The 14,948-nt window shown below is 53.3% G+C and overlaps 1 protein-coding gene across 1 annotated transcript in view; it reads right to left on the bottom strand.

Annotated features, from left to right (window-relative positions):
• Positions 1 to 12,764, bottom strand: part of Thsd4 (thrombospondin type 1 domain containing 4) — a 552,173-nt gene extending 539,409 nt beyond the window's left edge. Inside the window, exon 1 of the mRNA XM_074061754.1 lies at positions 12,662 to 12,764. The gene's annotated coding sequence lies outside the window, so the exon portion shown is untranslated. The remainder of the gene's footprint in view (positions 1 to 12,661) is intronic.
• Positions 12,765 to 14,948: the final 2,184 nt, after the last annotated feature.

Below are 14,948 nucleotides of genomic sequence, written 5' to 3'. Positions count from 1 at the left end.
TCCACCCATTAAGGTAACACTTTGGGAATGAAACTCCTGCATTAGTTCAGTAGGACAAACTATGACCAGCATTTTTGTACAAAAGTCTGTTGTCTGTTTCTCTGCTTAGCTCCTTAAGATGGATTCCTAAAAGTAGAATTGCTAAGCCTTGATACATATGGATGGTTTACAAAAACCCAAAATCCCACCTGTCATAGACAAAATAAACACCTTTGCCAATAAAAGAGTACAACAATTCTCTCTCCTGGCTAGACAATTAGGTAGGGAGGGAAACTACTGCCACAAACCACCTCAAAGTTTCAATGGCTTAACACAATGAAAGTTGTTTTGCTTTGCGACTGGAGGCATGGCTCGAGTGCCTGTCTAGCAAGTGTGAGGTTCTGAGTTCAAAACCCTGTATCAATACAGAAAAGGGGTTTTGTTTTGCTTTGTTGTTGCTGCTGTTGAGTTCATTGTCCCGCGTGGATTGCCAGGGGCGCTCTGCTCCACACACTGTGCGGGGCTCTGGTCTCTTTCTATCCTGTGCCTCCACCATTGTCTAGGGCCTCAGAGCCACTGACTGGGTGAGTCAACACGTGGATTGAGCTAGAAGCTTCACGTGCTCCATTACTCAGCGTGGTCCTAAGGTGGTGTTCACCCGCAAAGGAGCATGGGAAATGTGGCCTACCTATACACATACCCAAATATAGTCGTATCTATGTTCCCAGGAAGAAGCATTGCACTATTTGGTAATAGTGTTTCAAAGATGAATACACGATCCACAGAGAAGTAAGATGAGTGCTATCAAGCAACCACAGCTATGGCTAGGACCAGCGATCTTAAAATTTAACATTTAGTAAGTGAATAGTATGTGACAAGCCTATCATTAAATACCTCCCAAACCCTGTTTTAATTAATTCTGAAGACAAGCCTATGAGGCAGGAGCTATTGCTACCCTCACTTTACAGAGAGGGAAACTGAGGCTGAGGGCAAGGAAGCAACAGGCCCGAGGCAGCAATATAATTTGAACCCAAGGTCGCTTGCTTGCTGGAACACTGTCCTCGCACTGTGTTAAGCCACTCTGACACTGCACATCCATCCAGTGTGCGTGTCCCCAAGAACTGCTGTCCTCACTCCCTGGTGTACGGCAGGCGCCCCTGAGCCCTGGGCCACCTCCGACCTCACCTCTGCCATCAGTGCCCATGCGTTCACTCCTGCAGAGGCTCGCGGCTCGGCAAGCAACCATCAGCCGGAAATGAGCCGGTCCCACTGTCTGTCCGCCCTTGGTGCTTCTGGAGCCCGGGAGAAAGGACTTGCCCGGCCTCCCCGTCGGTTTCGTCCTTGCTTTTTTAGGCGGTGGAAATCGGGCCGATGACCCGAAGCCATCCCGGCTGGGCCGTGGGAGCTCAAAGAATCCGCCTACCGAGTCCTAGCAAGTTGGTCGTGCGGCCTTGACAGTTCGTGATGGGCTGGAGCCAGCCCGAGCTGGAGTCGGTGCAGTGATTAAAAGCCTATGATAGCACAAAACGGCCGTCATGGAGATTAGGAATCCTCTGAAGGAGACTGAGACGCAAGTCACTGGGGAGCAAGGGTCACCCGGAGGTCAAGGAGGACAACGAGGGGCAACTGGGCTTGGAGTAGGGAAGCTGCGCCAGACACCGTGAACTTCATCATCCACGACGGTGGTGCCCTGTAAATCTGCTCTCCTCCAGCTCATCCGTCTCCCTTGTTTGCGCTCCCTGTGACCCAAGCCAGGACTGGGAAAACGTCAACAACAGCACAGGCCTCACCGAAAAAAGTACCTTCCGTTTGTTTTTCGTTTTTTTTTTGAGACAGCGTCTTGCAGTGTAGCCCAGGCTGGCTTCAAACTCACAATCATCCTGACTCTGCCTCCCAAGCGCTGGGATTACAGGTGTGCGCTACCATACCTGACCAAACTGTGCACTCTGGCCAGTGCTCTTGCTGCCCCCTGTGACTCTCTCACGCTGAGATACTGACAGGCAACACCTCAGGACCTGCGGCTAATAAGGGAGCATATCACAGAACTGCTAAGCCTGGATTTCAGATGTTCTCACTACAAAGGTGACAAGCATCTTAATTAGCTTCATATAAGTATCCCACATTGCATTCATAAAGTATGTATCACTTTGCACCCCACAAATACACAACTATACAATATGTCAATTTGTGATAAAAATTTGCAGGACTGGGGATGTAGCTCCGTGGTAGAGCCTCTGCCTACCATGCACAAAGTCCCGGGTTCAATCCCAGCAACCCAAAAGGAAATAAATAAGCAAGTAAAGGTTTCTATTTTCTGAGACTTTTTCATCTCTTCGCTAAGACTTATTTTTTCAGTCATTTCAAGCATTTTCAGAGCTGAAGCATTTGACAAGGGCAGCTTTAAAATCCTTGTCAGAGAACTCTCACATCTCTGTCATCTTGGTGTGGCCTCAGTTGAGTTTTTTTTTCCACTTGAAGGTGTCACTGAGTCTCTGTGACAACTCACTTTGCACTGGAACCTGGATGTGTGGGGCACAGTTAGAAGCACTAAGCTTCTCTTTCGGGGCGTCCTCTGACCGGCTCTAGGTGGTGGTGAGGGAAAACCTCTTTATGGCCAATGGGGGAGAAGTCCCGACTCCCCAGTTAGCCTCACTGACCCCGACAAGGAAAGGAGATTGATTCAGCACTACTTCTGGGCAGAGGTGGGGTTCCAGCTCCCCAGTGGGACTCCACTGACACCTCCCTGGCTGGGAGGGGGGTGCTCACTAAGGTGCCTCAGGTGTCCTCCGCTGGGGGGCCGTGGTCTGTTATTGCTGGGCTGTGCCGAGAGTCCTGACTGTCCACTGGGCCTCCCCAGCCACCCTGGTGGGGAGGGGAAGGGACATCTTACAGCCACTGGATAGGAGAGGAGGCCCAGGTCCCCCTCACGATGTGACTGAGAAATGGACTGTCAAAATGATCTCGTCTATGGCCGTTCACTCAGGAGTGAGGAACTGTTTACCAGAGGTGGCAGAGGACTGCTGGAGGTCCCATGGCAAGTTAGTGACAAGTTGGTTCTCAGCATTCATGCCCTCGGTTCCAAGACCAGTGGTCATAGCATAACCGCTTGTCTCCCACTGGTCAGAAGAGCGCCAGTCCCCAGCCCAATGTGGTAAAGGACAGCGCTGCCTCCCTGCACATGCTGTTAGACCAGAAAGCACACACGGCTGTGCGCCACGAGTCGCTGCACAACACACACACACACATGTGCTCAAGACCGGCCTTCCATCCAACACACACAGCAAAGCGTGTTCCCAAGCGAAGAACCACAGCACCCCAGTCACCTTCGGGCTGGATTGGATCCTGGCTTTCCTTCTGTCGGAATCCCCCAAACCAAGATACACCCAGGAGCCATGGAACTTGCAGTCGGCAAGCCAGGTGCCCCGCTCCTGGCTGGAGAGCTGGGTCTGCACCCAGCTGGAGCCGCCTTCCCGGGACCTGGGGCCTCTCCTCTGGCCGGCTGGCCGTCTCTGGACGATGCTGCTTTTTCTCCAGTCGGGGAAAGCTGGTGACCAGGAGGGGAATCTGCTTCTGAGCAGTTTTTGTTTTTATTTCCATTTTAAAAGATCAGTGACTTTACTGCATGTGGAAAGAAGCAAAGAAACAACTTCAGGAAGACTCAGCATGGAGTCAACCAAATGCACAGAACTGAGTGAGAGGGAAAGGCAAGGGGAGGGAGGAGGAAAAGCTTATCCACGTCCACCATGTGCCTTGGGGCTCCTTCCATGCCCTCCCCTGGCTTTTACAAAGTCCAGCCAGAAGCAAGGCCACACTCCTCACTGTAGGTCATCATGATGGTGGGTTCAGGCAGAGCTGCGGGACCCCAGGGTGGCATATGAGTGCCATATGGTGACGAGTAGAGTGAGGTACAATGCAGCTGTCCCTCAGTACTGGTTCAAGGACCCCCACAGATACTAAAATTCATGGACACTGAGATCTCTTATATAACAGCATGGAGCCAGGCACTGGTGGCTCGTGCCTGTAATCCTAGCTACTCAAAAAGCAGAGATCAGGAGGATCAAGGAAAATAGTTTGAGATCCTATCTTGAAAACATCCAACACAAAAAAGGGCTGGCAGAGTGGCTCAAGTGATAGAGAGTCTGCCTAGCAAGTGTGAGTCCCTGAGTTCAAATCCCAGTGCTGCCAGGTAAATAAATAATAATAATAAAAAAACCCAGCATGGTATTTGGATATAAACCTCCTAGGCTTTAAGTGTCTCTAGATAACCTATAACACCAAACGTAATGTACTGCTGTGTAGATGATTGCTATACCATATTGTTCAGAGTGTAAGGACAGAAAAGTCTGTGCATGTCTAGTTCTGACACAATTTTCAAAAAGAATATTTTGATCAGCAGCTGGTCAGATCTACAGAACTCATAGATATGGAGGCTGTGTTAATAAAAGCCATTGGATCCCAATATTTTTAATAATGTAATTTGAATTTCTTAATTCATTATAATAACTACTGAAAGAATTATAAGTTGGTGACAGGCATGGTAACTCACACTGTCATCCCAGCTCCTTGGGAGGTTGAGATTGGGAAGATCATGGTTTGAGGCCAGTCCAAAAAATTTGTAGGCCCCCTTCTAAACCCAATAACTGGGCACTTTGGCATGCACCAGTCATCTCAGCCATGCGGGAGGTAGGGATTGGGAGGATGGCCTTTCCAGGCCAGCCTGCGCTAAAAATTGCAGGAGACCTCATCTCAACAGAAAAGCTGGGTGTGGAAGTGTACCCCTGTCATCCCAGCCATGGCAGGAGGTGTAACCTAGAAGGATTGTGGTCCAGGCCAGCCTGAGCAAAAAGCAAGATTCTATCTCAAAAACAACCAGAGCAGAAAGGGTTAGAGGCATGGCTCAAGCAGTAGAGTGCCTGCCCGGTAAGTACAAGGCCCTGAGTTTAAACCAAAATAAATTATAAATTGGATTGAAGTAATTGCCTATATCAGTGCCACCCGAGCTGCTAAATACCCACAAATCTTTGCAAGAACTTGTGAACTGAGCTATGCTTTTACGAGCACTGGAATTTTGTGACTTTGCTGACTGTTGGATATTTTAACACCCGCTCTTCCTCTAACTTAAAACCATTTTCAAACGTCATAGTCCTCTAGACTGGAGGTCAGCAAACTCTGACCTACTGCCTGTCCTTGTCACATGTTCCAGAGGATAGGCAGAAATGAAGACAAGAACAGTGCACGGCGGGGGAAGGGATGCTGTCACGGTGAAAGTCCATCGTGGTGTCCGTCAGTGAGGTTTCACTGGAGCACTTAGTGCCCACCGGTTTAGGGATTGCCTGCAGCTTGGTTCCTGCTCAAAAAGCAGCGAGTCCACACAGCCCGCAAAGCCCAAATATTCACTCTCTGGCCCTTCATAGAAAATAATCTGCGAGCCTTGGCCCAGGCTGTGTGTCACCTGCTGGTGGAGTGTCAGACTGAGCACATGGGGAGAGGAGGAGGGTGACAGCCACCAGTGTGGCTGCCAAGAAGGCCCGAGAACCCTCATGGTGTGAGCTACCCAGCGGGCAGCTGATGAGCAAACCCCTGTCAATGTTAGAGGCGTGGCTGACAACGAGAGCACAAACTGCCCTGAGGCCACGTCAAGCCAACGCTCCTGCTGGGGGAAAGCCTGAGTTAGGAGAGCTCTGATCTGTCACTGGTGTCCACCTCCTCCAGCACCCACCCTCCCACTTTCCTCCCCATGGGATGAGGGAGGCCTCTTGACTCTCTCTAAATCCCCACCAACCTGAGTCGGATGCCTTCCCTCTGGGTCCTCCTGGACTCTCTGCTGCATGTTCACCAAGGTGACAGTCCTCTCATCTGCCCCCTACTGAGGCTGCAAGTACCCTCTGACTCCAAGCGCCACCACCCTCTCTCTCGGCGAGATGGACACATATTAATTAGTGCTCACGGAGGTGCACCAGTAAGCCCTTATGTCTCTAGGTTGCAATAAGCATCCCCCAAAGACCCAGGTGTTAAACTCTTAGCCCTCAGGCCACCGCACTATTGAGAGGTGGTGGAACCTTTACGAGGCGGGGCCTAGGGGAGGAAGTTAGGTCACTGGGGTCATGCCCTGGAAGGTGACATTAGAACCCTGGCTCTCTCCTCTCTCTTTGCTTCTCAGCCACTACCAGGTGACCAGGCCTTCTCTGCCACATGCTCCCACCATGATGTCCTGTGGCACCACAGTCCCAAAGTGACAGGACCAAGCAGCCATGGACTGAAGCCCTGACATGAGCCAAACAGACCTTTCCTCCTTTGTAAGCTGGTTGTCTCAGGTATTGTCACAGTGACACCAAACTGAGTAACAAGGTCACTGTAGCAGCGAGCAAACACTGTCTCCGTGCTGACTCCGCTACTTCCTGTGCTTTGGACAGAGATTGTTGGTCCATTTCACAGGCAAGATGCTGACACTGAAAGGGACAGCTGTCTGGCCACGCATGCAGTACCAGGACTGGAATTCCTACGAGTTACAGTACTGCTGCTCCACGATGGGGGCTGGGAAGTGCGGGTGCAGGAGTGACCCCACGCACAGCAAGACCCATCAGAACCACTAATATGCACCAGTGTAACCCCAAAGCTGCCAAGACCATCCACTTCGGGGACCTCTGACAGGCAGAATTTCTTCCCGTGGAACCAAGAAAGTCCCCACCCACTGGCGCCTTCTCCACCCTTGCTGGCAGGGAGGTGTTGGGTTCCTCCGACCTGAGCCTGAGGAAGGAAGAGATCTAGCAAGAAAGGGAAAGGGCTGGCAGGGCACACGTCCCCAGGCCAAGTCAGGTGTGTGTTCTCTATGGGGCAATGCGGCACCTGGAAAAGTGTGAAAACAGCTCCTGCTTTGACCTGGTGGTCACACGAGCTGGAACTGAGTTTCCAGAACAGAGCATGAGGTCAGAAGTAGAGAACAGCAGTAAATTGAACATTCGTGTTGGGAGCGCTGAGTCTCAGCCTGGGGAAAAACTAGACACACCTAACAGAGGGTGGGGAAGGGCGAAGGAAACCACGATGCAGGAACCCTGGCTAGGTCAAGGTGGGATATGCCTGCAGAAAGCCATGTTTGGAGAAAAGACAAATATGGACATGCTGAGCTAAAATATAAGGCTAACTGTCAAGAGGGTAAAGAATAATACAGCTTGGTTATAATGCCTGTGCAGGGGACAGAGAGGTGTCACTGACTAATTGGTCTGTTATTTCTCCCTCCTCCCCACCCCAGCATCTGTTTTAGAGTCAGACGACTTGGGATTCACACTCACTGTGACATGTACTGCTGTGTGATTCTGAGCGGTACCTCAGCCTCCCTGGGCTGTTTTCTGGGCTATGGAATAGAAACAGTAATGTCAAGCTCCCAGGACTGGAGAGAGGGTGGTGTGAATTAATGCAGGTAAAGCTGAGCCGCTGGCATGGAGCTCTGCAGGCAGCAGCTCCTGAAAGCTCCCTTGGTGGCTGGGAAGACCCCATAACTTCAAGCAGAATACAGTCTTGGGCCCCCGATAGCATCACTATATGAAGCAGACCTGGACACCGGTGCTGGACGCTACACCAAGCAGAAGGCCTGCAATGAGACTTGGAAGTTTCTGCCACAGCCCTGCTCTGGGCCCCTTATCACCAGTCCCCTGCTCTCCCGGGTCCCAAGGGGCACTGTATCCGCGGGGATTGACTCCCAGTCCGTCATTAGTGATGACATGTAGCTCTTATCAGCCCCGATCAGGAATAGGGCGGGGCTGAAGATGTGGATCAGTGGTAGAGCACTGGTCTAGCATGTGCAAGGCTCTGGGTTCGATCCCCAGCACTGCAAAAAAAAAAAAATTACAAATAAAAGGACGTGGTAGTGGGAACTCAGAGAAAGCAAGGAAGAGGCAGGACACACGCTCCTGACCTGCAGCTACTTTGCTTGGGGCTGCTGGTAGTGAGCACAGAGGTACAGACTGGACTGGCCTGGGCCTGGGCCACCAGGTGCAGGCTGATGCCACTGCCCAGCCCCCAAGCAGTCTGCAAAGCTAGCATTAGCAAGCAGGCAGGGGTTAGGGGCAGGGTGGCATGATCAAAAGGGCAGCGGGAGGCCACTGAGCCAGCAGCACGGGGAGGGGTCAGAATTCAAGGCATGCGGGGTCAGGGGTCAAACAAGTGATCAATCAAGAGTGAGTCTGGGGGTCCACCCACAGCAAGCCTGAGCCTGGAGGAGGAGCTGCACGTACCCTTCCCAGAGATGGTCTCAGATCCACTGGACAGCTAAGAAAAAAAGACAGCTAAGACTCCAGGGCGCTTCTGCACACTGGAGGCCGTTTGAAGCGTTTTCTGTTCTCCTCAGCCCCATCCAGAGTGGGATCTAGTATGTACTCATCTAACAGGAGCGAAAATTGCCACATGTTAGTTAAGGAACTGCCTCAGAACTCACAGCTTGCTGGGACTTATGCCTGAACTCCAGGAGCTGGCTGTCCTGGGGCAGGAGGTGACTCCACTGCTGGAAAGTGTCCAGCCGGGGCCGGACTCCTTCCTTTATCTGCCTTCAAGTGACAGTGGCTGGAGGAGCTACATCTCAGGGGGAAAGTATGTTTGTCAACAGCGAATTTGTCACCTGCTGCTATGATCGGGAGGTTTGCAAGCCGGAAGCAGGTACAGCAGCCTCCCAGGTGTCCACTGTCATAGGAAATGAATCTTTTCTGGCCTGACCTGGCCTCCAAGAAAATGGGCACAAAGAGAGAGGAGGCTTGTGACCACCGCCACGATGATCACGCACCATAAATCAAAGGCGATGGTCCCCTCTCGGTGCACGCCTGCCGGCTCCCTGCTGAGGCTCAGAAGGTCAAGGCCCAAAGGGTTAACATCTCATTTCCTCTTGGCTTTCAAGCCTTAATCCCCATCCTGCCCTGGGTGTGTTCCAAGCCCACCTGGAGCAGGTCAAGACCAGCCCGCAGTCACTCTGGTCTTCATTTCCCTTGGCAGGAATTAGATGGGGTGCCCATTAATCACTCATTACTTTGGTCCTCCCCACTGGCCAGGGCTCGGCAGCCAGCCAATTGGACGAGAGGGTAGGGCAGACTAAGTGCTGCCCACCCGGTTGTGAGCTGCCCAGTGCCACCCTTCCGGGACAAGACAGGGAGGCACAACCCTGGGGACCACACCCAAGAGGAGTGGAGCTCAAGAGGAACACAGCCTGGCCACCAGCTGAGGGATGAGCCTCAGAGGCTCCTGGGAGAAAATGACATGAGTCCAACACCCAGCAGAAAGATTAGGGGAAAAGAGAAAGGGACAGAGAGACCGCGCTCGCAGGACGACTGATCACCACGGAAAACCGGAAAACCGCTGCCTACCTGCCTCTGCTTAAGTTTGTCTCGGGATCTAAGGGAAACAGAACAGGAAGTAGTGAGGTTATGGGGACAGTCATATTCTGGATTTGAATATGGGTTACAATATCCATCCCTCAGACACAGTCCCCTGGACCTCAGAGGACCTGAAATTATAAACACAGTTCTCTGTAGCTGCCCAGCACCGATCAGTCACAAAGGAAACAAGAGAAACGGGACCATGGCTGACACTGAAGACATACTGTTTGCCAGGGCTTTGCCTAAGAGACTACATACACTCCCACACAGCCCTCCAGGTGTTGGCTATCCCAACAGTTCAGGGGAAACTGATGGTGACCTGGGAGGAGGAACAGCAAAACGAAGTCCTGATGAATGAGAATTTGCCAGTGGACAGGGCCCACTCTGGGAGTGAGGGAGGGAGCACCTAGCGTGGTATGTCCAGCCCTTCTCTCAGAGTCCAGGCCACTTCCTATCCCCAAACACGTGGGGCTCTCAAACCAATGCACCCTTGTTTTTCTCCCTTGGCACCTGCTCAGGTCTTAAACAAAATTCACAGTGAGTCGGAAGGAGCTGAACTTAGACACCTTCAGGTGGAGTGAAGACGTGGTGCTTTGCTCTCAGGACCCTTCAAAGGCCCATTTGACCAAAAAAGGGGTGTCCTCCTAGCCTGAGGCACAATGCCCCACTGCTGACTCCTTAGGGCCAACGTCAAGGCCTCTGTTAAAAAGGAAAGCTCAGCCCAGTATGGTGGGGCACTGCTATAATTCCAGCATTCCTAAGGCTGAGGTAGGAGAATCTCAAGTTCAAGGCCAGGCCTGGGCTACATATCAAGACCCTGAATCAAAAAAAAAAATAGAGGACGGTGTCATCTTGTCCTGGTGACTCTGTAAAGGCAGCCTTGGGCTGTGGCCTCACACCTGAGCGTGAGCAGCACCTGAGGCAGCCCCGAGTCCACCAGATCTGGATCCTGATTAACACATGGAAAACAGGGCAGAGAGACCATGCCTTGCAACACCCCCATCAGAAGAGGGGAAATTTGAATTTCAGAGCTGGCGGTGAGGAGGGTGGAGTGGAGTACAGCAAGACCACGATGGAGACAGGTGTGTGGCGCGTTGGGTTTCATTCAGGCAGGGGACACGGACTGGCTGTGCCCTTGATAAAGCTGACTTGAATTAGGAAACATTTGAAATGCCCAGAGGAAGGTTGGCCTTGGTTCAACCATGTCCACACAGGCACTCGAACAGCTCTGCCCCCTGCTTGGCACGTCCCTTCACCTCGAACTCCTCCTCGGGCTTCAAAGCCCAGCGGTAAGTGTACAGCTTCTCAGATGTAGAATCATCTTCCTTGTCTGTGTTTCCTGGTGTTTTTTCACACACACACACACACACACACCTGTGTTGTTCTGCGGTTATTTCATTCCTTCTCTTTTCTCCCTCGGTGGTCATTTTTTATCTACTAGCCTGTCACCTCCAGGGCAGTGACACTGCCTTGCTCTGTGTATACCCCAGCACACACCAGATGCTCAGAAATATCTCCTGGAGAAAACTAAACGGAAGTGAATTCTGGGGAGCCATTGTGAGCCCCTGCAAGGAGTGATATGGTGAGGTCAGAATTTTCGGAATATTAATCTGTCAGCAAGGAAGAAGATGGATTAAATGAAGGAAGTGGCTTGTGGCCCAGAGTCAAGAGGGGAGATGATTACTATAATTTGGACGTGGTTTAAGATGGGGGCAGGAAAGCCATTCCTGGAGATATCCCAGAGGAATGTGGAAGGGACTTTGTGATAAGCTATAAATGTAGGGACAGGATGGGCGCTGGAGGCACTGGAACGCAGAGCTCCCAGCTATTAGGGTGAAAGTGGTGCCCTGAGAGCAATGCGGAGGGAGGGACAGAGGGAGAGGGCAGTGTCCAGCCTCAGTGAGGACTATTCAGTGCAATCACATCCAGTATTTCTAGGCAGAAACAGAAACTCCAAGTCAAAATCTCCTCCCTGCTTTATTTTCCCTTCTCTAACAGCCAGTGAGAAGCATTTCTTTGTGGCACGGGAGACTGGAAAGATAAGGCCTTGGTGCCCTGCCCAGGGCTGGGTGTGGACATCACCTGGCCTCAGCCACCAGCCCCTCTCCACAGGGGACAATGCAACTGCTTCTGTCAGTGGCAGTTCCCCTGTTCTGTTCACCCAAACCAGGTTTCCAGGCCAGGACCTCTGGGAACTCCCTGGTCCAGTCCTGCAGAGGTTCACGGGAAAGTCCCGGACTCCCCTCTGCTTCCTTGCATTAATTTCAGGGCTAGGATTCTGTTTTCTGAAGGAATTCAACTAGGGTGCCAACAAAAATCTATACGAATTGAGTTCAACTGCATTTAAGCCACTTTAAAAACGTTTCGCCTTTATGCATTGAGACCCAGTTACTCTATTAAGTCAAGTGACCCCATCATCTCCAACTCCATCAGTCCAAGTTTAGCAAGGTTTTATAAGCTATGAGATCTTTGAAAAAATCTAGACTGTGCGGGTGCGTTCGTCTGCACAAGGGGAATTAGGTAAGATGACTTCTTGGCCCTCTCTCGGCCGTCCATACTCTTATTCCAAACCCCAACAGGTACCCAGTGATTGCCTGGACTTCCCAGAGCTTGCACAGAGGCGCGGCTCTGTGTGATGGGGGTCCCAAAGGAGCGAGGAGACAGACGCCAGCATGCACTTTTAATAGGCTGGGGACACGGTGTTGGGTGTGGACTGCTTAAAAACTCACTAGACCCATAAATTCCATATGCTACGCGGGCCTGGGATGGCCTGAAATCCCCTTCCCAAGTTAGGGCTGGTGTCAGTTCACAGATCTCCGAAGCTGAAGGTGAGCTGGTGGTCATTCTGCCCGTGCGCCACGCGCAGGTACTTGGGCGGCACTGGGAGCGTCCGCGGCGGCTCCAGAGCGCGGGGTTGCGGTGGCTTAGCTGGTACAGTCACGGGGACCCCAGGCTTTGCAGAACAGAACACCGCGAGGCCGAGGCCCCAAGTTGGGGATCCCGACCCGGGGCCGGAGAGGGCGCAGCCAGAGGAGTGGCCGGGGGTGCACGAACAGCGCGTGCACTCGCGGGTCCCCCTCCCACCCGGGCCGAGGACGGCCGAGGTCGCCTGTCCCTAGATCCGGAGGGGTGAGCACTGGCGCCAGGGCAGAGCCAGACCCGGGAGGGGAGGGAAGGGAAGGAGGGAGACCCGCGCGCCCGTGGCGCGGACCCCGCGCGCTGCGCCCCGGACACACCCACTGCGCCCGCAGCCCGCGGAGCCCGGCAGGGCCGCGCGCGGGGGGCGCGGGGCGCGCGGGGCGCGGGGCGTGCGCTCTGCTCACCTGGCGGTCGCGTCCCCGAGCGGCCGGCGGCGCCTGGCCTCGCCTGATCCCCGCGTGGTTCCCGACGCCGGGCAGCCCCGAGCGCCGCCGCATGGACGCCCGCCCCACCCCGCACCGCTCCCGCTGCGCCCTGAGTCCGCGCCGGGCTGCGGGCGGCCGGCCGGCGAGTGGGGCGCGCGGAGGGCTCGGCTTGGAGCTGGCGATCCGCACAGCCGGATCCGCGCCCCGCGTCCCTCCTCCTCCCCGCGCCGCCTCCCGCTGTCATCCGAGCCGCTCCCTCCGCCCCCTGGCGGCCGCCTCGGTGAGGTGCGGCCCCGGCCTGTCCCCGAGACCCCAGAGGGTCTCTTAGGCCACCAACGGTGGGGGAGAGGGTACCGGGGGAAGGGACATCGTCCAGCAGAGCGGAGGACAGTGTACACAGAGGCCACGAGACAGAGGGATGGTGAAAATGTCAACAAGGGGACCAGGCCGTCCAAGGGACAGCCAAGGGAGAGGCCGGCGGAGGTCAGGAGGTAGGGAAGGGCCTGAGGGCAGAAGGCCGCCTCAGTTAGCCGGAGGTTGGTGGGGAGCAGTGAAAGGATCGACCATGCCAGGAGGGTTGGGAGAAGCACCATGGGGCTGAGGCTGCAGCTGGGGGAGGCCACGGGGACACAGCAGCTGTCAGGGTAGAGAAGGAGCCACACCACACAGTCGGCCACGTACACACACAGTCATACGCACAGCAGTGACCCAGGCACACGATCACACATTGTCAGTATACAGTCACCCACGGATACACAGTCAGCCACATACAACCAGACACACCCAGTTACACACACACATAGCCAGTCACACATACACACACAATCACACACACAGGCACAAACCAAGGTGTTGAGAGCTGGGGCGGTAGGAAGGCAAGTAATGTGAGAAAAATGTCCCTGCTTTGCAGAAAGGGGCAGGGTGACCTTGAACATTCAAAGCTTCTCTCAGGTTCCAGGTACCATTGGTGTGAGTCAGCCTGCTTGCTTACCGCCGCCTCAGAAATGATAGGTGTGGAACAGAAAGGAGAGTGACTGGTGGGGGGAGGGGGGAATCCCCTCCAGGGGAAAAAACAAATCACAAAAGGGAAAGGGACAGCAAGGGAAGTGATTAGACCAAAGAAGAACCAACTGTGAGTGCCGGAAGCCTGGGCACAGCCAGGTCTGCGATTCCACCTGGCCCAACCGACATGAACCAGTTCTACTCCCACTCAGAGATTCCCACCCAGGCTCCTGGAGTGAGTGCCACCAGGGAATTCTGGGTGTCTGGCGGAGTGCGCAGGGCCTGAGCCAGTGGGCTGAACAGAGCTGTCAGCCCTGGCCAGGTTGAATCTTTTAAAACTGGTAAAAGTTCATGACACTGAACTGCACTTAACACTGAAGCTTAAACATGGCTAAAATGGACACTCTGATGGGTATTATTCAAAAACAACAGTGAAACTAATAAAAACCTCCTCAGGCCGGGCTGATTTATTCATTCACTTAAGAAGCGTTAATTGAGTTGGTGTTGGTGCTAGGAGGGAAAGGTGAAATGCGGAAAATGAGCTGTCCGAAAGGGGCTCAGAGGGCTGGTGGTGTGGCTCAAATGGTAGAGTACCTGCCTAGCAAATGTGATGTCCTGAGTTCAAATCTCAGAGCCATCAAAAAGACTCAAAAAACCAGAAGGGGCTCCAAGTGAGGTGAGGAGGATGAGATGTTGTCTGAAAACTGGACTGGGATAGTGAGTACAACTGGAGAGTAAGCAGAAGCATTTGGGGACCCATAGGAGCGAGGCCTGCCAAGACAAGCCAGGACATCTGAGGTGTTCTACTCAACTGATTTTTTTTTCCACACGGGGATTAAACTCAGGGCTGCATGCTTGTTAGGCAAGCACTGTACCGCTTGAACGTGAACTATGTCCAGTCTTTTAGTTAGGTTTTGTTTTTTCAATACATCCAGAGCAAAACGAACTGCAGGCGTGGCTCTAGCAACAGTGCCTGTTTGCAAGTGTGAAGCCTGAGTTCAAACCCCAGTGGGGGCCTTTAAGAAGGGTAGGTGCTTCAGATGACTGAGGTCAACCCACAGCCCAGGTGTCTGGCTGGCATGTCAGTGCCACCTGTGTGTTGACAGGGGTGCACACCCTCTTGCATAGGTGCAGTGACACGACACTCACTACCCTCAAACCAGCCCACACTGTCCTTAGAGCTTCCCCATTAGAAAGCTCTGAGGACAGAAGCAGCATGGTTTCTAGATGGGTTGTCACGATCCCTTGAGGTGTCCTGGAGTCC

Source organism: Castor canadensis, chromosome 19 (assembly GCF_047511655.1).
Source record: "Castor canadensis chromosome 19, mCasCan1.hap1v2, whole genome shotgun sequence".
NCBI classification, from domain to species: Eukaryota; Metazoa; Chordata; class Mammalia; order Rodentia; family Castoridae; genus Castor; species Castor canadensis.
This window is presented reverse-complemented; position numbering and strand designations above follow the sequence as displayed.